This window comes from Hetaerina americana, unplaced genomic scaffold, assembly GCF_022747635.1.
Source record: "Hetaerina americana unplaced genomic scaffold, ioHetAmer1.1.p SCAF_4, whole genome shotgun sequence".
NCBI classification, from domain to species: Eukaryota; Metazoa; Arthropoda; class Insecta; order Odonata; family Calopterygidae; genus Hetaerina; species Hetaerina americana.
Window position 1 is genome coordinate 61,110,522 of NW_027286985.1, and position 24,200 is coordinate 61,134,721.

The window sequence follows — 24,200 nt, forward strand, 5'->3', positions numbered from 1 at the left end:
GCTCATTAGGTACACATGAAATGTTTAACGACATGGATAGGTTTTTTTGATGTTTCTTAGAGAGTATGGCTACCATTAATGGAAGCGGGCGGATACTACTGGAATTAACCATTAAACCTTGATGAGACAATTTTCAATGCAACCATTTTAAAAGGTTAAAGTGACGAGTCAAAAACTGCCTACGGGATTTTTTCCCCTGTGATTCAGTCGTGAGTAGATGATAATGCTAATACTTAAATAGCAACCAGGTTCAATTCAATTTCTTTAAGTGCATACTTATTTGGATTAATGAGGTAAAAATGAGTCGAATAAAACATGATGGTATTCAAATATTATTATATTATTTGAGGTTATTCAAATATTGCGACTGCTAAATCAAATGGAATGTTAACTATGCCAGGGACGTTGCCTTTCTCGGTATTATACGATCATCGAGATAATTAGTTTTTTGTGATCATTGATATGCTGTGAAATTCTTTGTTATGAATGGGATTTTTTTTATTTGAAATTTTTTATCTGAGTATAAGCACCTATTATCAGTCAATCAAGATAATGTTTCAAGTTACAGGTAAACAAATCATTTGAAATCATGATAGAGAGAATACCTTGTCTTTGATCCTTCCATTATTTTTCTCTCTCTCTGCACGGTGCTGAGAAACCCGTACCATTTACTACGCTAGAAAATTGTTTTCTTTTGTGGATTCATGTAGTAATAATTCACCAAGTCTGAATACCTCAGTTAAGTGCATACGTTACGTTTTCATATAGTGTTTCAGATTATTATTGTAACCATGCTTTTCCTAAATTGTGCCCCACTTTTTCCTTCCGAAAACCGCACATTCGCTAAAAGCCTTTGGTTCTGAATTTGATCAACTCATTTATCCGACCATGGATGAGCAAAATTATAGTGCTACGTATTCCGCGCTGTGGTGTGCCTCCATCTTTGCCTTAGGCGAACTAATCAAGTTTCATGTTGTAGCTGACACAGTACTGGAGTCAATGAAACTGCCACTGCCTCTGCCACTGCCTCATGTGCATTACACATTGAGCTAACATAATGACACAAAAGCAAATTTTTTCCCAATAAATGATGCGAATAAAATTATTGAACAGCATCTAGTAAATTAAATGGGTGAAATGAAATAGAAAAACGTCTATAGCTAATGACTTCAGCGAGTCATATTTCCCGAAAATTAAGGTGGACCCAAGAAAATTTATGCAAACAGTGTCGGCATAAAGCTTAAAATTTTATGCATTTTATTAATATGTATATATTTGGCCAATGCATCCCGCTAATCAGGCGATCGCAAAGTAAAGGATGATAGAGGTGACAGGAAGATCCGGAAATGGGTATAAAGACAGCTTCTGGTGTCGAAATTCATAATAACATAACCAGAGGCTCTACTTTAGCTTGATAGGAGGGCGCTGTGTCTATTACAGACTTAAGCTAAGTCGCTACACAACATGGCTGATGAGCGTGAGCGATAAGAAGATAGAATAGGTTGTCAAATCAGGGTAAGTGGACAAATATGAATTCACCGCCATGAATAAACTAAGTTTGAAAGTAATTACGGAACAGCGTAAGACCAAAAAGTGAGAACATAGCTGAGATGAAGTGAGAACAATGGCTTTGAACAGATTTAAGCCAGTATATTAGACCTGTAACTCTACCAGGGCCAAACATCAGATTTGACGAATGAGGCGAATGAGTACGTGTATATCATGAACGTCTAGGAAGAATTACTTTAAGAAAAATGCATGGAGCCATTCAAGAGATTAGGACTCTCGATTCAAGATTACATAATTTACAGACGAACAAACTTACTTAATTCAACAGACACTAAAATTAAAGGACCTGGAACTATAATGGTTATGGCAAATGGAGAGGATGCTCCTCGTTCTAACTGAAAAATAAAATGCACCGAAGCAATTTGGGCGAAGAACAAGAAGTCTTCCTGCTACTGTTCTAAGTATCGGTCGAATAAAATAACTTCCTGTTCCAACAGCGTCGCAAGTGAGGGTAAAATCGCCTCGTCCTTGGTTGGATTTTCCATAATTTAGCCAACATCACAATCCGGATGGATAGAGGTCGGAACGTCCTAAGTCGGAGATTTCTCGCAATGCTGCCGCCATTGCTCCTTCCTTCTCCCTCCCCTTTTCCTCCCTCCCCTCCCTCTCACTCCCACGCATCACACCCTGCATCATCCTTGTGCAACTCGTTTCTTTTATTTTCCTCTCTCTGTTTCTTTCACTTCCCCCGAGGAAATGAACACCTGCGATGCAGGGATACAAGCTTTTTAAGTTTTACGCAACGGTAATGTGTTCGTCAAAAGAGATCGCTCGTCGCTCCCTGTCAAGGTCGTCATTCTTTTCAGTTATTCCTTTTTTATTTCCACGGCGAGAAATATGAAGATCTCGCTCGGCTCGAAATGTGATAGATGTTACAATGAGGGAGGAAATGGATCAATTCGGTCGTTAAAAGGAGAAGCAGTCAATAGATTTTAATTTTGTACTCTCTTTTATATATTTTTTTAAATATTTCGGTTGCATTTATATAGGAGTAGTATTGTTCACCGTTCTCTTAAGATCATTTTAATTGGCGTGTCTTCTTCATGAAAACATCTTGCACCCATTTTATCAATGGTTTTCTAACGAATGGCTGTTGGTGTGGCATGGTTATATGTAATTAGAAATTCTTTAAAGGATGTTTATGATCGACGAAAATTGTCCATTTCATTCACGGTAGTTAATGTATTAAGGATTTTGGACGGGTCCTAATGGCTAATAACTTCTGCATATGACGAGAGATAACTTTTTTCGCTTCAAAATATCCATCTTCGTTTCGTCGCAACTCCTTCCTGCCTTCATGCTTAGAACCCCTACTCTTTTTGTTCTCCCACGTCGCTAGTTCTCCCTTCTATCACGACTTATAGGATCTCACTACCTCTCACTATTTTAGCCTCCCTTCGCCTTACATATTTAAACTTAGTTTTTCATCCTCTCTGTCCAACTTACATTCTCTATTTTTCTCCAGATAATCTTTTAATATTAATGTTGAAGTTGGAAAGAGGGTAAACCAAATTAACGCTAAGTAAGCGCATAATTCGCCAGCCTCGGTGTTTGATGATCGCACCTTTTTACTGGAGAAACAAAATGGACATTTTGGAAGGATAACGAAGAAAAAATGTTAAAGATATTCCAAAATTTTACTTAGGTAAATCCGAAGTGTTCATGTTAGCGAATGAACCTTGGAGAAAATGAGAAAAAATCACGAAGGCTTACCACTTCACTGTGAAACTAAAAATTCTCTGAAAGTGTTTTTTATCCCATATGCCTACAATTTTTGTACTGTACATGTATATTTTGTACTGTACATGTGTGTAAGTTTTGTACTGAACATCTGCTCTGAGTATATGGGACCGCGAAATCGTTAGGAAGTCAGGTCTCGTTAAGGTGTATGCGAAATGAAATTCTTTCCGTACTGATTGTATTGCATTTTCAATGCATATTCCGTTAATTGTTAACCTGTAAAAGCTTAAGAGGATCAATGAAAATTTTCTAATATCTAATTGAAACCATTAAGTGAGTCTTAAATGACTTTCGCCTCTATGGCGTTGTTAATATATTATTGTTTTAATTGGGTGGTAGCTAAGGTGCATTTTTTTTTTAGAAATAGCCAAGGATAGTAAAATATAAAAAGCCCCAAAAAGACCATAAATCTGGCACTTTGATGAAATAAAATATTAATTATTGAATGAAGGAATGATACGCACTACTACGTTCGCATCGAGAATAAATTTTGTTCGTTTTTAATTTTTTTCGCCCCCTTGTTGTTGATCGGTGTTTGACCAAAACTATTAGGACTTGGACACTTGTTAAATTTTCACTGAGAAATTTTGGACTCGTCAGTTTCCCCATCTGCATTTTGTGCGGATTCACCCTCACATTTGTCTCGCCTCTCTCCTCCGATTTGCGATACGGTGTGCTCGAGGTTCTCAATTTTTTTCGTTGATTAAAAAAATATATCTTTATATTCTATTTCTATCGTCATCGATTACCGGGTGGGACCACCGCCACTATCCGTGTGCCTATTATGTCACCGCGGATGGGTGAGCTGTGTATGCCCATGCGTAGAACGCCCTCTGCCGTCGGTTCCAAGGGTACTCAATCAGCCAATCGACACGTGCGGAGTGAAAATTGGACCTATAGCGGAGACCTTCCCCAGCATCCTTCTTTGCCATCGCGTGCGTTCATCGGAGGTAAACGCTTATGCATGCATCGAGTGTTCTACCAATTTGCGGAACGTCTCTCTTGTATTTAAAGCCTCTCGCCTGCCTCTTAAACCAAGGATAAGAAAAAATGCTTGATTATCATTTCCCTCTTTGAGTGCAGATGCTTTGACGCTCTCCTCTTCCCCCTTCCTCCTTAAATGGACACCTTTCGGCATTTGTTCTTTTTATCTGACGCACTCACCCTCCTTCGTTTACCCTCAATCTATATGCGCGCCTTTCCGCCATCTCGAAAGATCCATCGACTCTGTCTCAGTAAGCACCAATTGAAAAAGCTCAAGAATAACGGTTTCTGTGTTTCTTCTGCAGAACCCCTCGCTGAAGCAACTTGAATGAAAGGAATTCATCCCAGGATTTCGGAGGAAAAAAATGAACTGCACAACATTGGAAACAATTAAACATTCGTCATCATTATTTCAATTCGAAAATTGGTAGACTGCCGACCTCTATTCTTCCCGGTTTGACACCGTTACCCCCAGATGGCTCTTCTATCCAACATTCCTCCTTACATTGCCTTTGTATCCGGCCCTTGGTTATGGTTTTCCCTTTTATTATGTTCGTAACAAACTCAGATTGCGTCAAAGTCTGACCAATCCACCTGGTTCATATTTTCCTTGCCGTGTTTTGTCTCTACTCTGTCTCCTTACTCATCTGCATTCTTCCTCTTTTTCATTTTATCTGTCCGTTTGATATTCAGTTCTAGATCACGAAGGCTTCCATTCTTCTTTGGTATGTTTTCCCGTTATTCCATGCCTCTGATCTGTAGACTTCCATACTCAACATTTTGATTCCTTGTCTGTCACTTACCCTCTTCTTTCGTAGTAGTTGCCTTTTCCTGGTCCACGTCTCCTTAGTCTGATGTTAAATTTAAATTATCCGAATTGACAGACTTTTAAAATAATTCTCATTGACTCATCCAGAAACCATCGTGACGGAATAAGATCTTTTGGGGATTTCGTAGAGAATAGCACTGCCCTCTTTATCATTCTAGGAGTTTTAATTTTTGATATTCTAACTAAAGCAATACTCTGCAAACCCTGGTCTCCTTATAATGCGCTTTTGATGCGATCGTTAATATGCTGAATTACATCCCGATGGTTATTTTCTTAAGTGCTTTTGAAAATATAGAAGACAAGTACTATTTTTCAATGAAATAAATGAATTTCTATGCTTACATAAACTGGTTATGAATGTTACAGGGGAAGAGTTCCTCCCAATGTAAGTTCCTCCCTAAGAAAAAGTCAAGGAGAAAAGTGGCCTCTAAATTCGGTATTATGGGCATTTCATCGGGACCCTTCTGGCCACAAATGAGTACCAGTCGTTTTTCTTTTATAGCTGTGAGTCGTGATGATGACGATGATGGTTGTGCGTGAGTCATCGTTTTCTTTCCGAAGGAGTCTCCATTGGTTACCGACTCCTTAAAAGATTTCCCTCCTGTGGGTCACACAGCCTTGTCCAAATTTGGAGAAATATGTATTTGTATTCAGTGGAGAGCGGAGGGCGGGAGTTTTCTTTAGAGTCACATTTAGAGAGAGGTTCAGCGGTCACTTCAGATCTTTCATAGGGAAAGTTGCCGTTATTTAACCTTTGCCACGGTCTCGTCGTTTTACCAGTGATTTTCGGCGTCCACTTTAGTCAGTATTTTCGCCGCGGAACGTGTGCAAACCGCAGGTACGATTCTTCGGGATCGGGACTGTTTTCAGTTCATTTGCCATTCAATATCGCATGAACCGAATTTTACCGCAGTCTTATAGGAGTCCCGACTCTGTAATATTTTACTTTTATCTCCTCCACCCGTAATTTTGCGTGACAGCAATGGTCGTCTCCATGTAAGGGGGTTTAATTTTATATGCCCTTCTCTTCATATCGAAGTGGGTGAGGTACGTTATTGTTTTATGCCAACCAGAATTCCATTATAATTTCTACTCTTTTCCTAAATAAGAGACTACGCTGATAGCTTCCTAAAAATTTACCTTCAGCTTAGGCCCTCACGTGATTTTGTTTTCATCTTGATATTTGGAGAGTTTGATTCATATTGCTCTTCTGACCACGAAATTGGTGTCCACAATTTCCAATAATTTAGCCATTATTTTTTGGCCTTTGATTCCTTGGTTAGCATTTTTCATTATTGGTCCCAAGTGGTCCAATATTAAAAAATGTGCTCCAAAAAGTTAAAATGAACCCATTATTTCAATTTTTCAGTGTAGTTTCCCACAATTCGTCTATTAAATCGAGGCGGATCCGAGAAACCGTCCTGTGGAAGGTTGATCCTGGTAATGGCCCGCGATACCTGTACGCAAAGTACCTGCGATACAAAATGTTCTGCGAGTTCTGTCAATTTTACGTATAATTTCATATTTCCCTTTCCATTTGCGCAGAAATTTCATAATTGAACATTTTTTAAGGACTTGTGCATTTTTAAGGTCTCAAATCCCCATCTTTAAGCTAGTCTGAAAAGTGTCTTAATTGCGTTAGAGTATCCGAGTATCAACTTCCGTCGTAACTTTTGTGCATATCCGTGATTCTTCGGAAAATAATGAAATAGTGCTGGTAAATTTTATCTAATGTTTTTTTTAGAACTCTTGCCGTCAGGGCATGCGTGAAATAGGAAGGTCCTCGACGATAATCCAGCTTCTTTTAAGGACGTGCCATCAATGGTGACAGTTTGATAATTACTCGTACATAAGAATTAACTGTGTATTTTTGTTGCAAGGGACCCGTTGAAGGTTTTTTGAGGGAAAAAATACTCTCAATATCTATTCGAGGACATGAAAAACAGATGAATGAATGTATGTGAAAACATTCTTGAGATCATACGCACACATTTGCCACCTTCCGCCGATGGAGGAAATGCTTCACCTCCGCCGCCGTCGGCCGGCCTTCGCGCGCTGAAACCCGGGGGCTTCCCCCGCGAGACCTCGTAGGGCGATGACGGGTATGAGAAACGCGAGGTGAGAAAAAGAAAACATTTAACTCCCGCGCCGAGCGGTCTCATCGCGCGCCGTGCGGAGTCGGTTGCTAAGGTGCGGGCGGGGGTGTGATTCAGTCGCTTCCTTGGCAACCGCTGGACGTGGGTGAGTGGCGAAGGGGGCAGAGGATGGGTTGGAGGGGTGATGTTCGCTAGGAGAAAGGCAAACATTCATCGTCGCCATTTCCTCTTTCCAATTGGCAATAAAAAAAGAAAAAAATAGCCCGCCCTCTCCTTCCCGCCTCAGTCCACGAACTTGCAACACATCCTCGTCTAGAACTGTTATCGTGCGCCCTCCCTCCGTTCCCCCCTTGCCATTCACCTCTGCCTGCATGGCTCCTTCACAGCTGCTTGGTCTCAAGTTACTTCCACTCCCACAAATTTCATGAAGAGATTCAAACTGTACTGATTTCCCGGGCCAAAGGTCCAGGTTAAAATGATCGCGTTGGCGAGTAAGTGGTTTTTCGGACTCAGGATGGTGTCCCATGGAGATAACTTCAAAAATTCCTCCTCAGATAGTCCCGGTGCGTTTCAATCGTGGATACCACGATGCCTTTCGTTGTTGGATAAGGATGTGCTTCCCCAAGATTTTCCACGAACCTCGCTTCATTCTTAAAAAATCACGATGACAACCCTGCTCACCATAAATTACGAAAATTACTACAGACGTCTGTGCGTTGCCTGTTTGAAGATCTTGGATTTAACAAATTTGCAGACGTTACTACGGGTTTCCCGCAGAGTAAACATTATCCCAGTCGCTCATAATTACTGCGCTTGTTTTGTTGTAAATTGAGGATGTTAAAGACCGTTAGTCTCCCTATTGTTGCGCTTGGGAACGCATGGTATGTGATAATTCTTTCAATTTTCCTTTAAAAACGATTTGGTAATCTATTTTTTAATAACGCTTAATTTCCAGCGGTAAAAGCTAAATGAATATCACCATTATTCAAAAAATCCTTTCTGAAATATAACAGGCTTTGCATGTATAAATGGCATAATGAATTATTGTATTTCAGAACAAAATAAATAAATAGTATGAATCAAATGCCACTCGTTTCCATTACAAATCTATGGTGACGGAGAAGTAAACGGCGATGGCCTAAACTCGTTCGTCACTCCAAATTCAAAGTGTCCTGCATGATATTTTCTCATTCCCTAGTACGCTACAGTTTATATATTTTATAGACATCTTCATTTTTGAGAATTAACAATAACTAAAGAGGATAGGTAGGGAATCATTGCCATATTGATTTTTTGTTTACTCGCGTGGATGTTATTACGCGGGAATTTAGGCTGCATTACAGTCTACGCTGGTTGGGTTTTAATTTAATTTTGTTCAGCTTCTCCTGCTGGCGATTTATTTAAAATGGAATCAAATTAATGTAAATTCCAAAGGTCTCAGCCAGTATCTCAAAAGGTCACTCGTGGCCCGAAGGTCGTACGTTCTCTAACCCCACTCCAGCAGTTTGGAAAGCGGATGAAAATAATAGAAGCGTGGGTTACATATATTAATGGGAAACCCAACTATAGCTGAATGCTGGAGTTAGTGAAATTCTCCTTGAACAGTTATGTGAAATGATGTGAAACGTGATGCGACATTCACTCAGATCCTAGAGGAACAATTTCACAAACATAATTCCGCGAGCAGAATCACGAATGAGAATAATCTCAAACCAAACCGCTCGAGCTTACGACTCACATTATACTGTTTTCAAACGTACAGCAAACATTGCGGAGGTTAGATATGTATTCAGGTCTCTGAAAGAAGACCGCTTATTATTTGAAATTTGTTTTGCATTTTCCAGTTGGCATTTACAGGGTCGCACCCAAAAGTGGTAGGACTGATTTTTTTACAAGAATTTTATTGGCGATATACTTACATCGACTTAATAATCTTCATAGTATGCTCCTTGAGCTGCGACACACTGAGTATAACGTTGCTCCCATTCCCCGTACGCCCGCTGGAAATTTTCTTTGGGGATGCCGTTGATGACCCTCGTCGAAGCCTCTTGAACGGCCTTTATCGAGTCAAAACGTCGTCCCTTTAGCTGTCTTTTCATCAGGGGAAGAAGAAGATGTCCGGTTGGGCCAGATCGGGAGAATAGGGCGGGTGCGGCAACGTGGCAACGCCATATTTTTCATTTGCCTGTCGGTCGACACTCAGAATTTTCGGCACCATCTTGGCGCACACCTTGCGCATGGCCAAATCCTGTGAAATAATGCGTTGGACGTTGGATGCAGACAGACCCAACTGGTCTGCATTTCTTCGCTGGTTAAGCGGCGGTCTGTGTTCAGCAGTGTCCTCACTCTGTCCACATTCGTGTCGGTTCTTGCCGTCGACGGCCGTCCGGAGCGATGGTCGTCTTCAACGAGCTCCCTACCCTCTTTAAACAACTTGTGCCACTCAAATACTGTGGAGCGGCTTAAGGCAGTGTCCCCATAAGCCTGCTTGATCATATCGAGGGTCTCAGTTGCCGTCTTCCCGAGTTTCGCCCAAAACTTCAAGGAATAACGTTGCTCTAATTTCAGATTCATTTTGTTTTTCGACGCGGACAAAAAACTTGCTTCACTAAAAACGGTGTCCTCACTCAACGACAGCCTGCAGGCGACTGAGGTTGGTGTCGGTCTGTTGCTAAGAGCCCCCTCCACCTTACCCTGCCAGGCAGACCCCCCTCCACCGCTCCGTTCGCGCCAGAGAAAATCAGTCCTACCACTTTTGGGACAGTTTTCAACACTTAAATAACTTTTAAATAACTTTAAACAACTTTTAAATAAAAGCTCCAGTTTGCAGATAAGATGATTATTGTTTGCTTTTCTCCTCGGCGGGAAGTAAGTTGAATATATTTCTGGGGGATCTGATTGTTTCAACACATTTTACAGCGAAAGATAGGCATAAATGACTTTTGGCATGTGATTAAACCCCAACATTTGTAATATACACGTAATGTTTTGGAAGATTTTATTGTTCATCTTGTTCTTTCCTAAATTCACTCGTGCGGATGTTACGCTTGCGCCCTTTTAATCCGAGGAATTGGTCATGGAGGACCACTGTCCTCTGCCCGTCGGGCTCCCTTCCGAGGAATACGTCCTAAAAGAACCAAGCCAAGTTTTTTTTCGGAAAAAATCCCTCGTCGGAAAATGGCAAAAAGATGCCTTTTGGGAAGACTGTCGCCCAAGAACTTAAACTTTTTCGATGGCTACTGGAGTTTTCTCAAATTTTAATAGAAATACAAGTCGTTTTTTACTCAAAACCTTTTCGTTCTATCGCAGATACTTTGCCCAAAGGAGACTACTCATTCTGGTAATGATGATGTCGAAGGAGCTCACTTCCAAGGGGCGGACGAGGGTCACGGATGGAGAATCTCAATGAGACTTGGCTAGTACATACAAGTATATAGTATTCCCCTTAACACATTGATCACGAATATTCCCCCATATAGGCGTATATGTCTATAGAGTCGCATTTATATTTTGCGAATACTCTAAAACGTCATTCATACTGATGCCTAAAAGCAGCTATTTTCGTAATCAGGGAATTAGGCAAATTGATACTTGCCAAGTTTCACTGAGAACCACCTCTCGTGACCCTGATCCTCCCCTAAGCTTGGCTCAACACCAATGAATAATGTAAGATAGGAAATGAACCTCCATCCCCTCCCTCCCATCCGACCCGCCGGCCCTTTCCATAGTTTCTTCCCAGATCCTCTCCCGAGACGAATGGGACGAAAGTCAGGAAGACGGGGGTCCTCACCAAGTCCCGTTGAAGACTTCCCCAACCCCCTCACTCCAATGGATGTTCACACCCTTCCAGCAGGGTAGTCTGCTCTCCTCGCCGCCATAAAATCACCACCATTCTCTTCCCTTCGCCTTCCTCCGTCGAGTGAGCACGCAACTCAAGCGAGAGCAGCCGTCTCCCATGCTCCCCCTCCCTACCCATCTTCCAAAATCCTTTCCCCGATGCCCGGTCACGCGGCCTGGGCTGAGGGGGGAGGTTGGGAAGTCTCGCCCGTTCTCTCCACCCCGCCCTCCCCCCACTCCTGTCTTTCCCAAGTCAGTCGTCAGCGCGTGACTCGGAAGGATTCCGTTTCACGAGGGCGAACGCCCGAAAACAACGACGGAATCACACAAATGAGTCCTACGCGTATAGTGCACGTAATGCTCATTGATCTGTCGACAGGACGGGTGTTAGGGATGTGTTGATTAAATCACGTAACTTTGCTATCAAAAGATGTTTCTTCCACACGGCATGGGGTTCATAGCTTCATTTTAAGGGGGCTGACCTTAAAGATGTCGCGACCTGACGAAACGCAGTCGTTCACAATAAAGTCTCCGTAATACCAAAGTTCCCTATATTTATAATGAGGAATCGCAAAAATGTCGACTGTAAACGTGGAAATCGGACGTGATGATCTGCTTAGGACGCTTGCTGACAGTTCAATTTTTCGTCAATGATTCGCCCCCTCTTCTCCTTTTAAACACACCCATATTCTCATTTCTTTCTCAATATCTGCTTGATGCATATTACACTTGAATATTTTCTTCAGCACTTCCCCTTCTTCGCCCGCAGTTTATTGTATTATATGTGATTTTATGACTTCGAAGTCATAAAATCTGTTTGGTACCTTAGAATTCTTTTTTTCTTCACTCGTCATTGGAATGCTCCGTTTGGGGTTTCTCTCTCCCCAATTAAGCTTTATCATTGTTCCAAATCACCAAATTGCCACTGATTCAATTCCAATACCTGTATTTTCTATTTCTGTAATTGCCTCGCCTCGTAACCCTGGGAAATCTTTCTCCTGGAATTTGGCGAGAGAGAGAGAGAAATGATTTTAAAAATAATTTGGGCAATATCTAAATCATATTATTTCCATTTAGTATGATGTGTAAATTTTTGAACAATGGTTTTAATTATCCCTTCAGTGTCAAAATTAAATTCTTGTGTGGATTCTTTCATCCGGACCTATTGTAATTGAGATATATTTTTAGGTGCCATCTATAAGTTCGTATTGCCGTTTCAACAGGCTGGGTCATGGTTAATTTTTCCATTGAAATTATTTTGACTCGTTGAACAACATTGAAATTTTTTATCTACTTGTTGCTTCTTGAACGATTTTTATTTATTAGAAATCTCCAAGCCGCTTACCACCATCATCGTAATTACCGAATTTGGCAAATATCGCTACAAACAGCAAACCAAAACAGGACTACTGTACTCGCGGTTGGTCTCTGTAACTGATCTCTCACATTCTGTTTTATTTTGGAGCCATGCCCGACGAATGGGTGCAATGGTTGACCCCGGAGTACAATTTTCGTACATCAGGGCAAGGCCGAAGGACAGAAGCGAATACTCATTCGAGAATTCAACTCTCGAGCGTTCCATCCCGCGCCCATCGGGTCGTGTTCCTCCCTTCTCGAAAATGATTTCTCTTCCTTCCTCTCTCCAGTTTGCCCAAACTTTTCCTCCCTATCACGGCCTTCAACACCTCACTACCTCTCAATATTTTCTCCTCACTTTTTCTGCCTTCTTCGAAATTTTCCTAGCGTTTTTCAGTATTCCCACTGCATATTAACACTTATTCGTTTGCACTGCCTATGCAACTTATTTTCTCCACTTTTCGCCATTCGCGAATCTCTAATGTACTCATTCTGTACTGATTATCTTCCTCAAGCACCAATTTCAGGCCCCTGTAGCAACGCTACGGTTAATATGAAACCCCACGCAAAAGTAGAGTCGAGTAGAATACGAATAATGATGTTTACAAAATTATTTGCTTGCACCCGAGAGGCAAAAACACTTGAGTAGCTGGACTCCCAGTATATCTTTCGGTAATGTTTCACTGACAGAAATTATTTCGTTTAGAGATAGGAATGTCTTTCATAGATTTTTTTGCTAACTCCTTGGAGTATTTTAGTGCTATTTGAGCGATAGTGAAATCAAAAGAATCACAGAACTGAGTCGCTTTTGTTCCATAGTGTTAAAAGCGTGACTTAACTGAAATTCTAGCAGATAACGAAGACGCCATCGGCTTGCTAACCCTGACACACATGATGTACAACCGCGATCGAAATGGATATTGATGTGCCTGAACTAATCACTTCAATACGAAAGCGTATTCACGGTGAAATCCCTTGCGGAATATCCGCCAGTGTCCTCATCTGGCGTTTGGCCCAGCAGGTGGTGAGACGTCTTGAAGTCAGGTACGTGGGAAGTATTCATGCCGACTGCTTGATGCTTTGGACGTTGACTGGAGAAGTGGTGAGAATTCCCTGAAGGCGATGTCTTATTGCTAACCCTTAAACGAAGGGCGTGGTAATCGCAGAACAATTTTATATGATATGGGATTCAGAGATCCGGTGACGGTCATGGCTTTTGGCGTTTCAAGGGATCAAGGCCGTGAGCTCAAGAAAGTGAATCGGCTTGCCTCACGGTTCAGAACTCCCATACCTGGTTTAAACACATAGTATATCACTCAGGGTTTGATGGCCCATAGAGGATGAAATTGGATTGCTGGATGATAGACCTCAAGTTAGTTTCCAGATAGCGCTCGCGGTTTGTTGCAAAATTGCTTTTGCACAGTCTTAGGAACTTAAGTTTATCATACCTTACCCATCATTCTCAGTGTTACCTACGCAGTCGCCGTTTGTTGCGTGAAATTAATACTTCGTATCGTGGTCATTCCCCCGAATAATTCCACAAAAACGGAAAGTTATCGCTTTTAAGTTAAGAGATTTCATATATTATTTTTTTATCGCTGTAACTATTACATGAATGATGGCGACGCACGTCAATGAGGAAATTCATAATCAGGATGACTTATTTTTCAGTTCATGATCTTCTCTTATGAGCCTTGTGCTGGCGTTAAGGGTGTTTGAATCAAATGCCGTTCAGGGGCCGATGGCCATAGGGTAAGATGCAGTGAAATTACTTTTCTTAATCATGAGGGAATGATACTAGTGAAAGAGAAATGTCATTCGTTCTAAGAATTGATGATGCAAGGTTTATCTGGTTTACAGGGATGGAAATATCCTGTAAAGGCCGTGTACTATTCCAGTAGCAGTAATTACGTTTATGAGGTCTACATCTGAGGTCATGTCGCGCGTAAACATTGCGAAACCATCAGGTGATTACGCGACCTTCATGAATCGACGTTTTATCCTTTCATCCATCGCTAAACCTTAATATGTTTTGGATTATGATGATCCTGAGATCATATTAGCACCTTTCAAACGTTTTAGCTCTAAAATCGAGGAATACCTTCATGGCAAATGATAGGCCAGTTGATAATTTTATTCATGCAATTAATTTTCCTTGACCATAGTTTCCACAGGTCCATCACCATTATTAAGTAACAGTAGTATCACTGAACAAGGATGATCCTGGGTAGAGGGCACCGTGAAATTCTAAATAGGTAGGCAATAAAGCTGGATTAAACTGGCAAATTAGCCAGAGAGATAGGTAAAGATGGCTTTTTTATTTTTGTAATAAAAGCTGAATAGTAATAACGAATGTACCGTTCTCAGACAAAAATATTTACTGTTTCAAATTTAAAATCACAAGTGTCTTATGGTAAAAAATATTGAAAAACAGAACAAGATGGTTTCTTAATTTTTCACGCCACAATTCCTTATTCAGTCGCTAAACTCGCATTTGGATACGATATCTCTTACTCAAAAGAGGTTAGAGGGGAATACACGTACATATATTAGTGTAAAACGGACTTAAACATATGCCAGCACTGCCTCCTTGAAGAATATTTGTCAACTATCTGATTATGTGCAGATCTTACGTGGCTGCTCTTAATTACGTAAGGCTTTTTGTAGGGGTGGCGGTGTAACATGTCATTTAGTTTCCTAATGAAGGGTATCTTACGGAGCTAAGGCTTAATATTATATTATTTCAGTTATTTTTATGAAAAATAATTGTTATTATCCTTGATCGCTGAAGAGCAGATTGCGCAAAGGCTCACTAATGAACATTTCGATTCAGAGTATTAAAGGTTTTATCAGCGTGTTAAAAATTTGCGAAATGTATGTCGTATTTCGCCGTTTTGGGTATTCGAACACCAAAAAAATTAAAAAACTGGTTGTCTCCCATGAACTGTGTTTTTTCAGCCAAAACACGCAATTGCAATTATCAGTTGGTAATAGTAGTGAAAAACGCTTTTCACTTGTAAGAATGTAATTAAGGTCTTCAATATGTTAATGATAGTATCGATAATTGGGTAAGTTGGGGTAAGGGTGGCAATAAAAACCGGAATAGGTCTTTCGTAATTTAAACACTACTTCGAAGGATGAGATTTTTGACACAATGTTTGAATTCGAATATCGAGAAAATTGAGGAAATGATTTTAAATAGGAAAAATGTGCGTTTCTGGATTAAAAAACTAAATTTTAACCAGAGCAGGAAAATAATACTAATGACATTTAACCCGTATTTCGAGGAACAGATTAGGAGACTGAAATCGTTGAGGCCGTGTTGAGCAAAAATGTCAGTAACTACGGACCAAAAAATATCGAGGATATCATTTGCCGTGATGGGAATAATTTTTGAGTGTGTCCGAGCGAAGAAACGTGCAGGCACCAGTACATACCTCCCTCCTTCGCCCCCGGGGGCTACAGCGGGGGTGGGGAGAGTGTAACGGGGAGGGGGGCGGCGGCCTCCCGCATCGTCTGCCCGCCCGCCAGCCAGCCACCAGCCGTCCCGACCCGGTGGTTTAGACACATCCTCATTGCTCGCAATCGCCAGGACTTGGCTTTCGCTCGCCCCGCACCACTCACCAGCTCGTGCGCGGAATCGTCCCCCCCCCCCTCCCCCCGCATATCATAATGCATTCGCACTCTCTCTCTCCATCTTCCCCCCCGTTGCTTCTCTCTCGATTAGGCGCGTGGGCGGAGGGGCACGAAGGGGCATGTGGGGGCGGAGGGTGACGGAGAAATATGTATCCATCGTCCCTTTGAAGGACCAACCACCCCGACTTTACGCCCTCTTGGTGCCTCTCGCCTTCTCCTCGCTCGTTGACTATGCCTTTCGCTATTTGAAAGGAACTCCCCTGAATATTATTTTCTCGTAATTCGTGTACAATCAAAAATTGTATCGCGCTTTCCGCTAAAAGTAAGCTAGACTGCCCGGATATAATGCTTCTTTATGTTTGGAAACTGCAAGTAAGTTTTCTATTAGTGGAAAAGTAAAAAACATCATTTTGGTTCCACATTATGTGATCCTTCAATCATATCGTGCCTGAAACTATGAGCCTCATTCTTGTAATTGATCTCATATCTGTGGTTACTCTTATTTTTAGGAATTTAAATTAGAAAATTGATGAAAAAAAATTGATTAGCCGTTCAATTGTATCAGTTGAGCTCAACGTAGAGCATAAAAATGGTGTGATCTGCTCACGGTAATGAGCACATTGGGAGAATTGATTGCATTGCTGTGAATTATTATTTTCACAACTTTCTCATCTCCCGCTTTTGAGTTTATGATTGACATATTTCAGCTGTATTTTTATTGTTTATTACGAGTATTTTTTATTTGAAGCATCTGTCTAAATGATGTGTTCCTCTATGGGCATTTGGATTGCTCGCGTAGAAATAAATGCTATCGGTTCTGAAAAATATCAAGGAAATGACATCTCCAATTCTTAACATTCATGCACTTCTTTCAACTTGGCTCCATTACGGCAATTCATTCATTTTGAAGTGGTCAGTATAAAATATTCAGTGTTACGTTAAAGAAAATGAGAGCAAATTTATCAATTCTTTTTCCTTAACTGTGTGACCATGCTTGAAATAATATGAACGAAATCTTTCCGTTGAAGTAAATTAGGCACCGAATAGTCCTGCAGAATTTCTTGGAGCGCGAGTCTTACTTAGGTAATTGGTATCTCTCACATGGACCAACGCACCGAGTGTTGGTAAAAATATATTCGCCTTGTGGTACGAAATGAAGTCTACAGATTTAATGTTCGAGAATTCGCTTGACTGATTTCCTATGTAATATATCGGTACACAAAACTATTGCTTAATTTTAGTATGGAATGTTTTCATTCCCAGGCACTGGCCGCGTATTTTACATAAATGCGGCCTAACTACATGTAATACAGCTCTCTCTTCTTTCTTCATTACGAGTCGGATTCCATCCTTTCTCTCTGAATTCATCCGAAGTTCCCAAGTTTTCCCTAATTTTTAATTGTTTTTGTAACTCTTATGGACGCGTTTTAGTATTCTTCTGGTGTCAGATTATCACGTTTTGTGTAATTTAAATGTAGTATAATGTGTAGTTCCAAGTGTCGCATTTGATTAATGGATTCTATGAGAGACCTGGGACTTGTGGCTCTAGAGACAGTGCGATGTGACTCAAACCTATCTTTTTTTAATTACATCCAGAAGGTTATCCTTTTAATGTCCCATTTGATGGACGATGCGGCGTACTACCCTTCAATTTTGTCTCACGTGAGCCCTCATTGGAGCAGGGATCCCGCTGAATTTCACGAATAATTCCCTGATTTAACTGGAGCTCGTGATGTGAGCCGCAATGACTAAAGCGCAGGTCTGATTTTCTGTTGTTTTTATCCAAAGTATTTGTTCATATGTGAACATAATGAGAAGGTAGTTTTACTATTGCAACTATGAAAAATTATTCTCGCTCTACTGTCTAAGGTTACATGTTGATCAAAAGTGTTCACTGTAGCTAATATCCTATTGAATTGTGTCAAATATTTTTCCCCAAAAGCTTACTGTTCTAATATGATTATGGCGGTGGTCATTGGTCTCTGATATGAAGTTAACTGTTTTGTTTTTCGAGAAAAGGTTAGAAGTAACTACAGGGTGCGGCAACGTAACTTCATTTTGCAAACTCGGAGCGCTTTCAAAAAAGGAAGTTATGTTGCCGCACGCTGCACTTTTTAACACACAATCCCATGACTTAGTGGGTTATTAGTTATTTCAATCGTGTTTCCATTCACCGTCACTGTTTTGTCTTGAGCAATCCTAAATTATTTTTTCTGAAACGAATTAGTGGTTCGATTACGGTCGGATGGCTTAATTTATATCTTTATTATTAATATATATTTCACTCCTTGTACTAATATTGATAATATTTCTTTCTAGGTGAGTAACCTACTTCAAGATTTTTGTGTGCCTAACCGTAAAAGCTGTGAGTACGAATAGTTTAATGATTACCTTCAAACAAAATTATCCCTCTTCCCCAAAAAATATGTCATTAATCATAAGTATGTTAAGTAGGTTGGTTAGTCAGTTATTTTAAGCAATGTCATAATTTACGTTAAGTTTCTAAGGCGCACATTATTGTTTATGCCATCGCCTGCGTTTTACGTTTGACTTGGCCGGTGTCGGAGATTGCACTCGGGGAGTAATTAATAGGACGGATTTGAAACACATTCAAACATTCGAATTGATTGACAGTGACGTAGTCCATGGTTTTTTCTCCAACGCGTAGCGGCGAAATCCACACGTTTGCTTCAAAATTTCGTTGTGTGAGATGGAGTCTTGAATTAATGAGTTAATATGTGCTTCCATGAGTAGGTGGCTATACGTAGAGAAAATTTTGTATTTAAGTATTTTATTTTCCTCATTCCGATGCGCGCAGCCCAAGACGCTAAGGGTGGAGGAAACGCTCCCGATTTCATCCATCCAATGATATGCTACTCCCATGTGATGGTTTTGTCCTTGTATATTCAACCGTGAATGATTGTCCTGGGCGTAGGACAATGGAGCTCGTTTTATGCCTCTTATGGCCTATTTATTCTAAAACAGCTTGGTGATTTTTTTTGTTTTTATTTGAACAAATACACCCATTTCTCAGACTCTCACGATATTAGTAACTCTGTTCCACCGTTATTTTTTGGTCTTCTTTTTTTATCTGATCCATCACCGGGAACCATCTCATCATTACATTACATTACGAAAAGCGTGTTATTTTTATACCAGTCTTACATTGGAATTTCTGTCCTTTTTTCGGTTTATCATTCCTCCAATTTCCTGAATAACCTATGGAGAAGTCTTTTTCACATTTTTATTGGGCTGCTTTGTTTGGTTGAACTTTTTATGCCCTATCCGTTTCATTTCTTTTTTACAGAATAATGTATAAAATTAAAGTTTTGAAAAGGTGAGAGAAGTGTTGGATGGGTACTATTATATTACAATATATGTGGGATGATTGTTCATTTTTATATTGCATGGCTGTACCTGTCTCGCGCGTATTTAATTTTCTATGGCAAATAGATCGATTTATATCTAGTTTATTATATCGGTGAAATATTATTCTTGTAAGGCCATAAAATATTTTTCTAATCGGTACATTTGTCGATGAAGCGTGATCTCCAAGACTAGGCTTAACGAAATTCTAGTTGTTAGTAAAATGTGTTTTATCCCAACTTCGCATTAATTATAACCTAGGTAATTACATTTATAAAGCTTTGGAAACATATCGAACCATCAAGGAGAATGCTCTATTTTTGTTTAATTAGTTTGAAATTTTAATATAAAACGGAGATGTAAAATAAAATTTGAAATATCATCGTAAGGTGCAATTTTTGAATCATCATCATGCCATTGATTGCTTTCAGCAAAGTTTTAGTGTGCAGTTACATGGCATTGGTATTTTAAGTTTTTTTCGCAGCTATTAAAGCGGCTTAAATGAGAAAAATGTTGGATCATACGTTATAAATTTGATGAAATATTGCACAAAAGCGAGACCTTGAAGCTTTAAAGCCGATATGAAGGATGATAGGTGTTAAAAATATGACGGACGTATACATTTATCACTGATATAAAATGACCTTTAATGGTACTTAAAGTTCATAAAATATCGTTACAACTGCCGAATCCTTCCTTTTGATGGAGACATGCATGCCCTGCCCCTTTACGGCCGCCAAATCGTTAAAAGAGACTTGAAACTAAATTGATATGGTTGTTGTTTGAGAATTCCAAGGTGACACATTTTTTATTGTTTATCTTTTCAGAGAAATCCACATAAAATATTTTTTCTAAAACATAAAATCGGTAGTTAAATGAAAGGTAAATGCTGTTGTAATTGCACGTACGGCGGTTATACCTGTAGACGGTTAAGGGCATATTCCTCTCACCATTAAATGCAGAGGATTTGCGTCGCTCTCAACTTCTCGCCGTGTTTCTTTTGTGAATCCACTCGTGGCTTTTTGAGTTTAACCCTGCTGCTTCATCCTGTGCATCGTTAGGCACTTTTACAAATGTGAGGGTTCGGAAAGCAGCGCACGCTTGCCCTCGACGTCCTCTTTTTGCTCCGTTCGTGATGCCTTAAGACGGTCTTCTGAGGCGACCAGATGGCTCTTTTTAGGGAGTCCTGACCGCAGTCCCGACGAAATGCCTGCGCAGCTGCATTCGAACGAACATTCAGCTAACAATTAAAATTACGTATCACGCGATTTACAGCATTGTCTTTAGGAACTAAGATGAGAAAGTGTTCTGAAGAGGTGTTCGAATTGAGATTAGTATCAGTTATTTCAACCTTATCATATATCAAGCGTATCATATATTTTCCTAAAGAGTAAAAATGGACTATAGGTGTACATTAATGAATGCTATTTAACATAGAATGAAATTAATTTCTTATATGTTTAGACCCTTTAACTTTATAGTTACTGCCGTGGTTTTAAATGCCCTGGTGTACATTTTGTCATTTCTTTTAACCATTCTTGTTTTCTCTGGTGTCATTGCTTTTTTAGTTATCGACATTATCATGTTAATTCACAGGTAATCTGAGGCTCCAATGAAAATGGTACTCCATTACTGCAATTTTTGCATTGCCCCCAAAGTGAAAATACAAATGAAAGAGTTACCAGTACTTGCTGGGAAGTGTAGGGAATTTTTATTCGTGTCCGGAATGCTTGATTGTATATCATATGTAATGTGATTAGATTTTTGCAATTTTTTATATTTTTGTGAGATTTTATTAATGTGATTGCCCATTTCTAATCGGCATTCAATAAATCATCATTTTTCATTAGAATATTGGCATATAATTTTCGGTATTATGGTACCACATGGTCTTTCTTGATTATCGTAGCGCATTTTTGCAGAAGAAAAAAATATTCAAAATTTACTTCCCAGGATTTCATAAATAATCAAACTTTATGCGAAGCTTCCAAAACTTGTGGCGTGTAGTGTTACATAGAAAATGGTTCACAGTCCAGATAGTATTTTGAAATCCCTAAGCATATAATTTGCCATAATATATATTATTTTTAATTGATCACCGTTAAAATTCTATTAAAATCAAAAATATGCGCATGGGAAATTATTTGGAGGATAACACTCTTAATGTAACAACAATCAGTTAACAAAGGGTTTATTGACATCTCTCTGCAAAGCATTGAATGAGAACAAACGGTTAGATAAAATTTCAGCATATTGCCTTTAAAATAATTATTAATGCCAAGTACAAAAAGCCTCTTGCTCACATATGATAAATATTGAGTTAAAAGCTGAGACAGATGTGATATATTTTGTTGTGCATCAAATAACAGGATGTTTTGGGCTAAGGGAAATAAATCTTCCCTGATTGTGATAGTAGGAGCAACAAAAAATGTGGCGACGTCAATAAAAAACATTCCATTCCTTTCAGATATCTCTAATGGAACTTCCAATGGTTAGAGAGGAAAAAAATGTTTTGGTGGGGTTGAGCGAAAAGTGTTGGTAATATAAAATGCTGTGTTTTTTTCCAAATACTTACCAGTAGGCGAGTGGAGTAGTTATGGGAGCCTTTTAGGGTTTAGAGAGATGACATGGGTTTACTACGGAGTCATCATGTTGAATATAACATATCCGTTAGCATTAATATTTCCTAAATGTTATTAATATTTTCTCATGGGAATATTGGTTTGTGTATCAACACGATTCGCCGAAAATATCAGTCCATTGTGTGTAGAATGTTGGTGTGAACGTCGTGACATCAGTGCTATAGTAACTTCTATTCGTTTAAGTACACTTAGGAATTTTAATTTAAAAAAATTGATGTTTTCTATGTACCTTTGTCATTACTTTATTAATAGATTGCTTTAATATGTAAACCGTATTCATCCAATTTGGACGACACATGAAAATTGAAAGTTGAACATTTAACCGTAAATGTTGAATTTACTCTTAAACCGCAGTTACCCATTTTAATATTTTCCAAGCCCACAACATCGTGCTGATATTTAATCCTGCAGGTTCACATGTGATTTTTCGCGTCTAGTCCTCTCAACGCCTTAAATGCCAACAGTATATACAACCACAAGAGAATGCGTAACCTGAACAAAATTCATTGCATATTACTTCATTTTAATTAATTTATAGCGCGGCTGGAAAGCGCATGTTGGGTGTTTGGGAGGACTTTGATCCACTTTCATATATATATGGATGTTGTAGAGAGAGATTTTGGAACTCTGGACTTCGATATAACTGTTTTTTGATTTGTTGGACCCGAGTTTCTGCTTAGGGTTTGTTATAACGGAGGCCTTTGGCCACGTCTGCTTCACTCTTCGACTAGACTGACAAAGTCTGAGTTTTGCCGTCTATGTGAAACACTAGTTTCATTAGTCATACCAGCCGAACGTTTCAGTAATTCCGCATGTGTAAAATCATTGGTGACTTATTATCAATTTTACAATAGCTGAGGCACAGAAAATTAAAATAAGCAATGACTGTTAGGTAGTATTTTGTTTAATGTCTAGTGGAATCGGCAACAACCCATAATATGCGTGCAATCATCCCATCTGTCTTCCGCCAATTCTATTTTTTTTTTTTTTTAAGGTAATCTACCGGTTAAGGTAGGTTTTTGGATGGACACAACTACCAAACAAATATTTTATTACTCCTAACAAAACACAAAATCCATCATCCTACTCTATATCAGGTCCCTCTTCATCTCTGAGTACTTTCTTCCTCCCTTCATCCCGTCCAACATCCCTATCCTGTTCCTTCCCTTTCCTCTTTTGCCCAACATTCTACCCTCTATCACAGTCTTCAACATCCCACTGCCGGTCAATACCCCCTTCATCCACTTTTCCTGCCTCCACAGGATTTCTCCCAACAAACCCCTCTCTTCTCCCACCATACCAAGTACTTCCTCATTTGTTTTCTTCTCTGTCCATTTCACCTTCTCCATTCTTCTCCACACCCACATTTCAAAAGCCTCCAGTCTACGTCTATCCTCCTGCTTCAATGACCACGTTTCCGCACCGTACATAGCTACGCTCCATATCAAAGTTTTTACGAGTCTTTTCTTAACATCCTTACTCAAAGTCCCCGTCATCAACTCCCTCCTCCTTGTGAAAGCCTCTTTGCCTAGCGCAATTCTTCTCCTTACGTCCCTACTACTTTGACCGTGTTGGTCCAAAACACTACCGAGATACGTAAACTGCTCTACCTGCTCTAGTTTTTGCCCTCCTATTTTAATGTTAAGCTTGGCCTTTTTCTTTCTAGAAAATCGCATAACCTTTGTTTTCTTAATATTGATTCTCATCCCATACCTGTCGCACTGAATTTCCAATTCACTCAGCAATGCTTGCAGCCCCTTGGCTGACTGACATACTAAAGCTTGGTCATCAGCAAATCTAACTGATTTTACGAATTCCCCACCCACTTTCATTCCTACCTCGAGTTCTTCCCATGCCTCTTTAATCATTTCCTCTGCATACAGGTTGAACAGCAACGGTGATAATGGGCAACCCTGCCTCACACCCCTTCTTTACACTGCCCATCCTGACTCCCCGTTTCTCACCCGCACCTGAGCAGTCTGAGACATGTACAGGTTGCGGATTAGCCTCCTTTCCCTCCAATCTATTCCTATTTTCTGCAGAATACTCATTAGTTTTTCCCAATTCACCCTATCAAACGCTTTTTCGAAATCTACGAAACAGGCAAATACCTCCTGGTTGTGTTCTATATTCCTCTCGATTAAT

General features: G+C 39.8%; 1 protein-coding gene across 1 annotated transcript in view; it reads left to right on the forward strand.

Annotated features, from left to right (window-relative positions):
* Positions 1–24,200, forward strand: part of ine (solute carrier family 6 member inebriated) — a 280,518-nt gene that overhangs the window by 99,120 nt on the left and 157,198 nt on the right. The window lies entirely within an intron of this gene.